This window comes from Silurus meridionalis, chromosome 10 (assembly GCF_014805685.1).
Source record: "Silurus meridionalis isolate SWU-2019-XX chromosome 10, ASM1480568v1, whole genome shotgun sequence".
Lineage (NCBI taxonomy): Eukaryota > Metazoa > Chordata > Actinopteri > Siluriformes > Siluridae > Silurus > Silurus meridionalis.
In genome coordinates this window covers 7,779,299-7,792,202 of record NC_060893.1, presented here as the reverse complement: position 1 = coordinate 7,792,202, position 12,904 = coordinate 7,779,299, and the positions used below count along the sequence as shown (strand labels likewise).

At 37.7% G+C, this 12,904-nt stretch overlaps 1 long non-coding RNA gene across 1 annotated transcript; it reads right to left on the bottom strand.

Moving 5' to 3' along the window:
• Window positions 1–7,894: 7,894 nt before the first annotated feature.
• Window positions 7,895–12,904, bottom strand: LOC124392232. Its single transcript, XR_006927133.1, has 3 exons — window positions 12,688–12,904; window positions 10,291–10,422; window positions 7,895–9,548 (listed from the first exon to the last, which is right to left on the bottom strand). It is a non-coding gene; the product is annotated as an uncharacterized LOC124392232 (long non-coding RNA).

The following is a 12,904-nucleotide window of genomic DNA, read 5'->3' as shown; positions in this document are numbered from 1 at the left end:
TTCCAGACATAGCTTTCTAATCTCATTCAGGTTTTTTTTCAAGTGTGGCATGAAGCTGTCTTTCCAAGGTTGGCTTTTAAGCAATTACCATTTTAACCACCAGGCCAAAGGTCTCACAGTCCTGTCTAAATATCCGAGGTTAAGAAGAGAGATTAACATTAGCTATGTGCTTTGATCAAGCACACGGAAGTAAGTCTTCAGTTCAATTCATCAACATATACAATATGGAGAAAAGTATTGGGACACTCGACTTTTACAGGCATATGTGGTTCCTTCTTAAACTGTTACCACAAATTTGGAGGCACACATTTGTATAGGACGTCTTTGGATGTGGTTGCATGAAATTGTCCTTTCACTTGAACTAGGAGACCCAAACCTGATCAAGCATGATGATGCCCCTGTGCATAAAACCAGCTCCATGAAGATATGCTTTACATGGATTGGACTAGACTGCTAGAGAGCTCTGATCTCAACCCTATTGAACACTTTTGAGATAACTAAGAATGTAGAATACACCCCAGGCCTCAACCTACGTTTTTATTCAAACATATTTTGATCGATTTTATTAACGTCCTTGTGGCTGAATGGGTACCGACATAGATAGTATTTCTCTGCTGATCTTGTGAGATATTCACATCACAAACATCATCTGGTCTTTTTTCCAGTTTTAATCTCCAAAATATCAGAAGATCAGCAAGATTCAAAATATCCAGAGCATAAATACAATAATGAGCAACAGTTAAAAAAACGCAGTGCAAGTGCATATGAAATATTTTTTAAATATATTATATTGAAGATGACGTACTTAAAAACAAAACCGATTTTACAATCGCATAATGTTCCCTTTGAGAATCAAAGCATAACAATGTGAACAATAACGCGCACAGCGGGAGAGAAGAATCGACTGTTTCCGAGATGAAAGTGAAAGAGAAAAAGACAAACAGAGAAGAAAGGAAGAGAGGAAAGACAGAGAAAAGACTGTGACCCATTAGCTAACCGCAGGAAGAATGGAATCCGGGAGATTTGTTTAGATACACAGATAATATACAGAACCGTGATAGAATGAGGCCAACATGAAAGGCCAAGTTTAATCACAAAGGGCTGGAAGGTGAACTCCCCAGCTCAGCCTTCAGACATGGACAGACTAACTAAGCAGAGACAGAAGAGGAAGAGGACTGGGTAGAGATTGTTCTTTTAGAAAAAATAAACCAGCTTGAAACGCTTGCCACGTTATATATTGGAAAATTAAGACTTGACTCGACGTGGTTTGTCTGCACATCATCTTTTAATCATGCCAAGAAAAGCAGCAAGAGTGTCCCACCCTTCTTTAAGAAATATAACATGAGACTAAATTAAAGGACTCAGAACATCAGAGCCTCCAGCTACAACAGTTTCAGCTACTCTTGTCCTAGTTCCTAAAACCAAAGCAGCCCTGTTTTAGACTGTTCCAATGTAGTGTAAATATTTCTTAAGCACAAAGCACTTTGAAAATGATGGCATAGAGCAAGAAAACATTACAACTGGAAGGAAGATTTTGGAATTCTCTGTCATACTGAAAGAACGAAACATATCTCAGAATGTATCTGTTGCAGATCAAACCGATTATACTACACACGATACACACGATTATATGAACGTATATGCACTTCCACTCTGGAATAAACACTGTTCCCTGGGATGTGAAGACAGCTTGATATTATTTAGCGGGAAATGGTTGCAAGATGTCAAAGTAACACTCGTACTGCAAGACAGCAGAATGCGGACTGCGGATATTTCTGGCGATCAGAACAGATTGGGTTCGCATGGTTTTATAATGAATCCTTTTAGGATAAGCTCTCCTGCTTAAACCGATTGTATTTTTTTCCTCCCCCTCTAGCATAGGTAGAGAATTATGAGGAGTCATCCAAACAAACCTCAAACCTGCCACTTTAAAACTATTAAAATGTCTTTAATTCGCTGAAGCCGATGATCATTAGCAAAACCATGTTTCGTTATGTTTCAGTAAATGTTCAGAAGAATTAAATTTAAAAAAGTAAACATATACATATTAAGTATGTGCTTGTGTATATACAGTATGTGTGTATGATTTAGATCACCAGGAGGCCATGGTTATTTCATATAGAGAATAGAGGAATTCTTTGAGAAGCAGCTCACTCTGTTTGGACTGTAATTATAACAATAATATTCAGGTTTTTTATCTTAATGTGAATGTGCTAAAGGCTAAAAGCTTTCCACTGTTACTTAAGCAAACAGGAAGCTAATGTCTCTGCTCTTGTGTGGTAGGGCTATGCATCGTTTCTCCTCCCAAACCTAGACCTAGTGAGACCTGATCTCCAGAGCTGATAACTCTCGGCCACACAAGCAGGGTTCTGCAATAAGGAGCTCTACTGGATGCAAGGCTCCCTATGTGGCCCAAATTTTTGCGAGCAGAGGTGGAGGGGATCGGTTTGTAAAACAACTACACACTCTGTACAAACGAATGCCCGAGCAAGCAGGGGTCCGGACTAATCACGGAAGTGAGGATAATTATTTGAGGGCTGGTACACATTAGGGAATATTAAGAGGTACTTAATCACTGAGGCTGAAACACAGTTCTCGATAGAGTATAATAGGCCAAGTGGATGTATTTTGTCTAGGCTGATTGAAATGATGAATAAAGTATGGCTAATTGCTCCCAGCCATCATCATGGGAGATTCTCCTGGTCTAATCTTTTATCTGAAATAATAGTATCTTTACTTAAATGCGTAATGTAATAATAAAACATGAACAAACTTGTGAACAGATTTCATGTCAGGAAAGTGCCTGTGTTTGCTTTTGCCTGGTTATCAAAGATTATCCCTATCTTTATTAGGGCAGGAAATACACACACATCCTCCAATCAGGACTCTCTCAGGAGATAAATGCACATACACAAACACGCACAGAGGAAAGCAGACAGCACAGTCAGACACTACAGACGTTTATATTTGGTCACAAATGAACACTATAGACACATACCATACACATATATAAATACTTACAGACGTTTACAGTAAATACCTACTTATATAAATTAACTATTTAATTATTTAAGTTTAAAGTTCAAGACTTAAAGCTAAAGACTAAAGCCTAATTCTCTTGAAATTACAACAAGCAGAATGTTGAGCATTTGCAGCAAGTATCATATATCATATCATATTATATCATATATCATATATCATATCATATCATATCATATCTTATCATATCATATCATATCATATATCAAAACAAAGATATTGTCTAAAAGTTTGTGGACTTTTGATCTTGTGGATCTTATGATCATAAGATATATATGTGCTTTTTGAAGATCAAATTCTACATTTAGTCCCCATTTGCTGCTAAAATAACCTCCACTCTTCTGGGAAGATGTTCCACTATATTTTTTGTGTGCTTTTGGAGATTTAAGCAGAGTCAGGTACTGATGTATGGTGAGGAGGTCTGGGATGCAATCAGCATTCCAATTCATCCCAAAGTTGATCATACAGGCCACTGAAGATCTAAACCATATCTTTATTAAGCTGGCTTTGTGCACAGGGGCATTGTCATGCTGGAACCGTTTTTAAGTTATTTTTAATGCTTCCGCATCCAAATACATAATATACAATTGTATACCTCTAGTTTTCCAGTAACATTTTTGTGAAGAACCACATATGACTGGAAAGAAGCACATAAAGTCAGGTCTCCCAGTACATTTGTCCATATAGTGTAGCACATCCTATTATTTCATATCTGATGTTATGTGACACTTTTTCCACAAAGTTAAGGCACTGTTTCATTGTCAAGATCTTTGGTAGTAATTGTATAAACACGATGGACATCTACACACTGTCTAGGATACTCAATCTTCATCTCCTCGCTTTCCTCCACTATGAGCCATGGCATCTCGTTCTGTTAACAACATAATGACTCAGGCCCAGCCAGTAAATGCTTTTCTTTTCCAAAAACATCAGAGTACAAAAGACTGCAGAACACAGGAAAAATCGGCCAAGCTTTGGTAACAAAACCTACACAGAACTTCACCTTTTAATAAACCGAAATAAGACCCTTTTGCCTGTTTGTCGTAATGCACAGATTCATTTAATTAAGATTTATTTGGTTTAAACACTCTGGTGAATGCATGCACAGATTGAGATAACCTGAAGGCCAAGTATAACATTTGCCTAAGCGTGTTCCTTCTTTCATTTTAAGTCAAAATAAACCCAAATTTCCCAAAATGATGTTTCAGTATCTTTAAAAAATAACCCAAATATACAGCTAGTTTCATAGAAGATCTTCACTGCAGCTTTACACTAATGTCAGCTGCATTTAAAAAAAGAATCTGGTGAAAGGTTTCTTTCAGGCAATCACACTCATGAGGAACATTTTCTTGACTTCCTACATCAGTGATACACTTGACACATACTGTATTTAGGTATATGTGTGTAACTCATTCTCATTCAGGACAACCAGAAACTCATTCAATTATTTTTTCGTCCACTTTCTTTGCACATGACATCACAGACCTATTGATACATACTTTTGATACTCACAACTGCGCACACAATTTATCTGATAGAATATGCAAATGAGCATGTCTTATTTAGTATGTCACTAGTCCCCCGAAGGACACAACAGTGTTCAGTGTTTTTGTACACTTTTCTGTCGACTAGCTTCAGAATAGTGAGAGTTTCTAGCGAGTTTCTGTCAATGTCATGACAGTCATCATGCCAGACTCTAGTCTAATTTGTAAGACAAAAGGTCTTTGAATTCAGAAAAGAAAATGTTTCATTGTAGGACAAATAAGGCCAAACAAGATTTCAGAAATATAAGACTATGCTGCCTGCTTTACTTTTTCTATAAACACAATCGAGGCTGGAAGCATTTGGGCTCTGATTGGCTCTAAAATGAGGTTGTATTTATTGTGTTGTGTGTTAGATGTGCATACACAAATTTTAACTATTCAGGTCACAAATACAGAATGAAACACCTAAAATTGTTTGCAGTCCAAGATTAAGTTTTACGTGAGTGTTGGAATTGTCTGCAAAAGTATCAAGAAATTCCTTGGCAGCCAACAGTGAGGGATGTGAGGAGTCATCCTGAGATTCACTGTAGCAGGAGCTGGGTGGTCTTTCTCTTTTTTAGTGTGAGAAAACAGGAGAGAGAGAGACATTTGTATAAACGAGTAGAAACAATTCATCTTTAAAACTCTCCAAAATGCAAAACAGAGCCCAATTCTAGGCAGGCACTCCAACACAATATTGAAACCACCTTCGGATAATTCATTTGTGGAAAAACATGCCAGACTAAGAGCATGACCTGACTTCAGTCTAATGCAGAAGTGCTATTAGTGGAGGCAGTGATTGTTAGCGAACAAGCCTGATGCTAAAATCATGTGCCCTCACTGCTAAGGTATGTCTTTATAAATAAACACACTAGCACTGCCGATGTTTTCAGGGACCTGAAAAAAAAAATAATCATGCCAAAAAAGCATATTTTTATAATATGTTTTAACAATACATTTTTTGCACACTTAGGGGTTTTGTCACATTTTGTGTGGTGGTACTACAGGACCTGAATGGTACTCAAGGCAAAACCCTGATGGATCTCTGCTTTATCAAGCCAGCTGGTGTGCAGTGTGTGTTTGAATAACATTCTTCCTTTCAGTGCTATGACTGATAAAGCCGCAGTCTAAATCTGGCACTTCCACAAGACAAGGCATTACCCTTCACACACTCTTACACACACAGTTCAGCACAGAAAACCCCCAGCACTTTCTTCGACTTTCCTTCTGCTTCCATTTAACCTAATTCTAACATTCTAAATTACAATATCATATGCAAAGTATTGGGGGAAGCAATAGCTTAGTAATGTTATATGAGCTTTGCATGTGTAAATTGTTATAATTAGCCAAAGCGAATTTGGATTTCAAAGAAAAGACTGAAACGTGGCACACATGCATAATTACACATCAAGTATGACTCTGATTGAAGGTAGTGAAATGCATTCAATGACTGTGTAGGTGTGATGCGGTGTTCGGTTCAAATCTTTGTATTGTTTAGATCACAAATGCTTGTGCAATCTCAATGTACTTTGGTCATAATCATTGGCGCACACAATTGTTTTTCTTGGAGTCCATCATGCTACGGCATCAGAGACTGATGCAAATACACGTGCACTGCAATTTTTTTTTTTCGAAAAAGCCGAGCTAACAAATGCAAAATGTGGAAATCAGAGGCAGGCAAAATGTCAGGCGATCAGCAAAAACCGAGTAACAAGGCAAGATCAAAAAACAGAATATCAGTCAAAAGGCTTGATGGCCTGTTTTTTTAATGTGTGTTTTGTAATTCATGGCGGCCCTGTTTTAGGGCCATGGCATGATTTTTAAAAGGTGTAATGTCTGATGTACTGTAGTTCTCCTCTGGGAATGCAAATTCATTATTATTTAATCACACTATGACATAAACTGTCACATTACCCACATCAACTTTCTACTTTGCATTTAGCACTTTTAGGTAGACAAATGAGTGGGTAGTGTAGCTGCCACACAGCACCCCAGTTCAATCCTAAACCCAGGTTTTCTATTACTATAAAATTAAAATTAAAATACACTTTTTGACATTTTATATTGACCATTTGTTCCAGCATACGCCAATATTAAAAAGGTGGAGCTCCTACACAAAACATGTCCTACAAAATGCTGTTTTGTCTGATATTCTTTCGATTCCATCAGTTATTTATATAGCACAGCTAGCACAAAGTAGCTTTATAGAAGGAAATCCACCACCAGTCTTCTTCTGGGTGACTACAAACTATTTTTATTTTATACCTTGAGTACAGTATGAGCAATATTACAGTTGAGTCTCTGAAATCACCGTGTTGCTAACTGAAACATGAGTATGAACTGAACATTTATAGCATTAATTTCAATAGTAATTCTTTTGGTACTTTTCACCTCATCTCAAAAACACACACACCAAATTCCCACAGTCTAAATCCTCTGAGCTGAAGGCGAAGTGCACTGCGATTTTCGTAATGATATACAATTAGATTTCACATTGCATTTTTTGTCGTAGAAATAACCATCTGGCTAACGTAAATCACAACAAATACCTTTTCTTTTTTCTTTTTTTTGGTAATTTGTTTTACTGAGGCCACAGACGTTATAGTGTGCTCAATGTCTCTCAAATAGAAAGTAATGAAAGTACAATTTATCGATTTACAAATATCACCGCACAGCCAGAAGTATGCCGTAGTATGGTAAGTAGTATGACAATTTCTCTCTGTTTCTTAAAGCGGATCTGTGTTTGAGCATGCCAGACGCAATGCTGTAAACAGATGATCAGCAAGCCTTTCACTTTCTAGTGGTTCTGCAGCAAACCAAGGTGCATGTCTACATGCTTTCCTAAACTCCTGAGGCCATTTTTTTTGCCTACTTTGATGTGTTGCTTAATTAGCAGCCTAGCAAAAGCCAGGCTGAATGGAGGCAGGGGGAACAGAACGACGTCTGTTTGCTGGTACTTTTATTGCTTTCTTCAAAAGAAAGGTTCGAATTTATGCCAAACTGCAGGGTGACTCTACTCGACTTTAAGATGAGGCAGCTCTCTTAATACCACATAAGTGTGCCCTTTTCTTACTTTAGCCACATAAACACAGTTCAGTGTAAAACTTTAAAAGTATGATAGTGTGACCTGTGATAAAAAAAATGGGAAGAACACGGCACTGAATCAACTTGAGGAACAAAATCTTTATTTATTAAGTTACCTGAGTAAAAAATTTAAGAAGGGAAAGAAACAACCAAGAGCCATGCTTCAGTGGGCCATGGCATATATTCTACAAGTCTCTGGAAAGATACATGACCAATGAACAGCACTCATAACCAAAAGATATTCCCTTAACTCAAATAGTGATGTTTGTGGTTTAGTGCTGTCTAAAAATCTATCCAAATACTCAAACAGATGTTCAGTCAGGTTGTGTTTTTGTGGCTGTAAAATCCATAATAGAAAATGTGAGGGGTATGAGAAGCCTAACAATGGCAGCAAAATGTCTACCATGTCACAACAGCTAGAATTGTTCCCTTTTTATAATACTTATTGCGAAGAAGACCGGAGGTAACGATTAAATAAAGGTTCAACACAATAAAAAGAAGTTGAAAAACAATTTACAATATGAAATGAATATAAAATAAATGCTGGAAGACACGAGTCTCTCAGAGGCTCTCATTAAACGCTGTTAGTATCGGTTATATGAGAACATGCACTGAATATCAATTATGAAAACAACTTCATATTGTATATAAGGGACTATATGGGCAAACATTGTGGATATCCTAGGAGACCAAATGTTGTACATCCCATTCCAGATTAAGTCAACTCTTTGGTGTTATTGTAAAACCAAACAATCTTCTACTGTTTGGGAAAGGCTTTCCATAAGTGTATCCTTGTTGGGATTTGTGCTCATTGAACAATAAGAGCATTAGTGAAATCAGGCACTGATGTCACATGAAGAGAGCTGGTGTACAGTTTATTTGAGAGCTGTTCAGAACAGCTTCACTTCACTTCACTTCACTTCACTTCATTTAAAATCTTTTATTCTAACTTTGACAAGTCATGTTTTCATAGAGCTCACTTTGCGGACAGGAGCATTGTCATGCTGGAGCATATTAGGGCCCCTTAGATCCAGTGAAGGGACACTCACTTCCAGGGAGGTCAGTAGCTCAGTGGTAAAGATGTTGTCCCTCTAATCAGAAGGTCATTAATTAAAATCCTAGTATCGCTGATGGGCCCTTGAGCAAGGCCAGTTACTCTCAACTGCTCTGATAAATGTAAGTCGCCCTGAATCAGGCGTTTGCAAAATGGCATAAATTACAAACAGATTTACATTACATTTTCATTTATCAACTGAGCAGCTATGCGGATAAGAGCCTTGCTCAGGGACCCAAAAGTGGCATCTTGGTGTGGCTAGGACTTCGAATCAATGCCTTAACCACTAAGCTACCACCTCCTTTATTTTCTATCCAACTGTATGCTCACATAGAACATGAGAAAGGACCACATGTGGGTATGATGATCAGGTCAGCATATACTTTTGGTCATATATAATGTATATATAGCACTGATTATGGATTTGCATGAGCACTTTCTTATTTTCTTTTTAGGCAAGATTGAAAACAACAACTCAGTGAAGCACATGCAGAGTGATTTAAAGAGCTCCCAGACAGACACATTTATCAAACCTAAACACACGCTGCTCCCGAAACACTCAGGGATACATGCGTGTACGTGCGTATGCAAACACAAGGTCAAACCTTGAAATGGGTAGATAGGTTCACCTCAGCACACCATGTCTCAACTGTTGAGTGATTACTGTCTTAAAGTGCCTGGAGCATTCCTCACACATACACACACTTTAGTGTACACACTCACACACACATATGCTCTTTATAGTGTGTTGGAAGGTCCCAAAATATAATTCTTCATCTTCATTGCTGCCGGTGTCTGAGAGTTATGTAATGAAATACTGCAATCACTTTATCAGCATGCACAGCCGTCTACACATAATACAAAGCAGTGCATGTTCACAGTCAAAATCTGTCCAAAAATGTGAACACCATGCAACAAGGAAAAAAATCAATTAGACACATTTGAAAGAGAAATCAAGCGTGTGAATGAGGTTATATTGCTACTGTAGGTTTCAGTATATTACATTTTAAACTACTTATAAAAGTCAAAGGTGGGTATCAAGCCAGGCTGGGCTGCAGCACAGAGATTAGACATGCTTGCTCAGGTTTCTGACGCCAAATATATAACTTTAAAAACTTTTTCTTTTCCTCTTATCCCTAAGTCAGAAGGAAAAGGTTTGAGAAAAAGGCCACCATGAAATTATAGACAAATCATTGTATAAATAAGTGTAAACAATTATATTTTAACTATTTATTGAAGAAAGACATATTTTTGTCATTAGTTTCAAGTGATTTATAGTTCGACGTGTTTCCTAAAGTTTGGATAATTTATTTTAAGCAAACAGATAAGCTAATAATGATGTATACAAACTCAGTAATGTATAATTTTGATAAAAAATAAAACAATAGATTTTAGATAGATAGATTAAAAATTATAAAGCTCTGACTATGTGTCATGGGTCTGACTTGAGAGCCATGAGGTTAGTAATCTCAATAAATTATATATCGTGACAGTGCAAATTAAAAAGAGTCCACTTATTTAGTTAAAATAACTAGTCTAAAAAAAAGGCATAAAAATAAGTTAATGACTAAAGAATGCGTTGGCACTTACCCTCAGTCCAGATCTATAACTGCATGCATTATGCGGTCATTTCCTCTCAGGGTTATGGCCTTGGAGAGTGAACAGTGAGGGAGCAAACTTTGACCCCAGTCAGTGGGTTGAGAGGTCACCCTGTCACTGCTCCTAAAAATCAGAAATTACAGGAAAGACATTTGTGATGGTGTGCGGGTATTTTTAAGACTTTAACATATAAGACAACAGCATGATCACAAATCTTAAAAAAAAATACGGTGCCTACAAATCTGCATTGAAGTCCCTGTCAATGCATTGAATACATTCTGAAATATTAATTTTTTTTGGATTATAAGTCCACGTTATGTCTGTCTATCTATCAATCAATCAATCAATCAATCAATCAATCAATCTATCTATCTATCTATCTATCTATCTATCTATCTATCTATCTATCTATCTATCTATCTATCATCTAATCACTTAATATAACATGCTGGGTGTCAGATTGATTGTGATATACTTTTTTCAATTTTAAACTGATCACATATATGAACTGAACGCTGGTATTCAGATACATTGCATAATTCATTGCAAGTGAACACAAAACCAAATAATGTCTGTAATTTGATGTGTTGTGTAATTAGTGTTAGGATGTCCTTATCAGGTCAGTTTCCTGAATAAAATATCAAACAGTTGAGGAAACAAATTAGTTTTTTTTTCTTTTTTTATTTTCATTAAATCCATTTTAGCTATGGCTATAACTCATTGCTCTAAAATATGATAGCAATAAAGAAGGCAGGACTAATTAAAAGTCTCCAGTGAGATCTAAAAGAGTTATTAGGGCTCTGCCACTGCTACCCTTTGGTCAAATCCAGGTTAAGCAGGGGGCATTGAGGAACACAATCCCTGCATCTCTCTCTTACTTTTAATTTAACTGTTTATTTTAGGAGTTTGCCCTGGGCTTTTCATGAGTGCAGTTGGAGCCTGCCAGGCCAGAGGTCAGCGACACTAAAGAACGACCTCTTGACATTTCTGCCTTTCGGGAAAAAGGCCACATAGCCATGATGTGGCTATGCAGTCGAATTGGATAGGACACAGATGTAGTGCATGACAGAGTCAAGGCCTGTGCCTTGCACCTAAACTTATACTAAAGTTCCAATGTTGGTCTGATGGAACTCAAACTATTTGTAGCTCTATGAACAAATGCTGTCATTAATTAACATGCTGGGAAAGTGAATTTGCTCAGTGTAATGGAAAAGCCGTTTGAATAACGTTCAACCAGGATGTCATTGTTTCCTTCGCAGGTTATTTGCATTCAGTCATATCTGCTGCAGCAGCTGTAAAACAGGGCGCTTGTTTTAGGGAGCTCATTGTTGTGTCTGCTGATGCCTTTGATTTGGTGGCCTGATTAGCAGTGCCTCTACGACGTGCCATAAGGCTTTAACAATGCAGCAAAGGTATAAATGAACTGACGGCACCTGGTTTCCACGACCTGCGGCTGAACTCAGACCACAAAAACCAAAGAGTGGGCTTAACATGACTAAGGACATTAATGATCTAAGGCCTGTCTTGAAACACTCCAGACACCATCCACCATTTGCTGTACAGAGCCTGCTTGATTCACTCGCCCTGTGTCAAAACTCTCAGTTCGAATTTACATATTAGCTGAAACACATTGCAGGTAAAAATGAAATGAAATCCAGAGCATCAGAAAGGAAAGATTGTATATAAGTATATAATCCTTTTATCCAGTTATTTTATGTCCAAATGAAGAACTTGACCTTTGGAGGCATTTGGACAAGGTTTTTTCCTAACAATATGTATTGCCTCAGTAGTAATGCTGGTGTAAGATATACTATTTTATTTGCAGCGTCATTTGGTGCAGAGTCTCTGAGGCAGGTGTGTGTTTGTTTGTGCAGCTCTGTCTTGACAGAAGTACAAAATGAGCAACTTCAAACAGCGGATCACTATGGTGACTGCAATAGGGTGCCAGAGAGAGCTGCAAAAAAGCTGAGAGACAGAATAAACAGCAGTGCTCTTTTAGGCACAGCAGGACAGACAACTGTGCAGGCCTGCAAATGGGCATGACAGATCCCAGACAGTCCTGCAGCGGGGCTTGCATACCTTTTAAAGCAACCATAACAGATCTACAAGAAGATTTTTTAAATCCCATAAGACGTGCCAGCTTTACCTGCTCCACCCCCTTACAAGTACCTTAGCTGGCATTTTCGCCTATAAAGTTAATACAGGGAAGACTTCAAAAATACATTGGATAATTGGGTCGCCTCAATCAAGAGTGCTTTTCATGCAGCTTTTCATCTATGTCATTACTGGAGAGATCATTAAAATGATAATTACCATGAAAGCCAACATATAAAATATTAACAACAAAATTAGGCCCTTGGGTTGTTTTCTAAGAGTGCATGTACTAACCATTAAAGAATTGGTGAGGTGACTTCGAAGGTTCAAAGGGAAGCTGTCTGCCAACAATTTGCACTTCAAACGTGCCTGACAGGGTGGCTATTTCGGCTCATTATCCACTATTCACCATGTGAGGTCACACGAAGCCAGACCGGAGCAGATACTCCACTTCTTACTGAAGCTCCATTTTGCCCAGAATATCATTACAGCCTCGGTCTTGACAAGCACC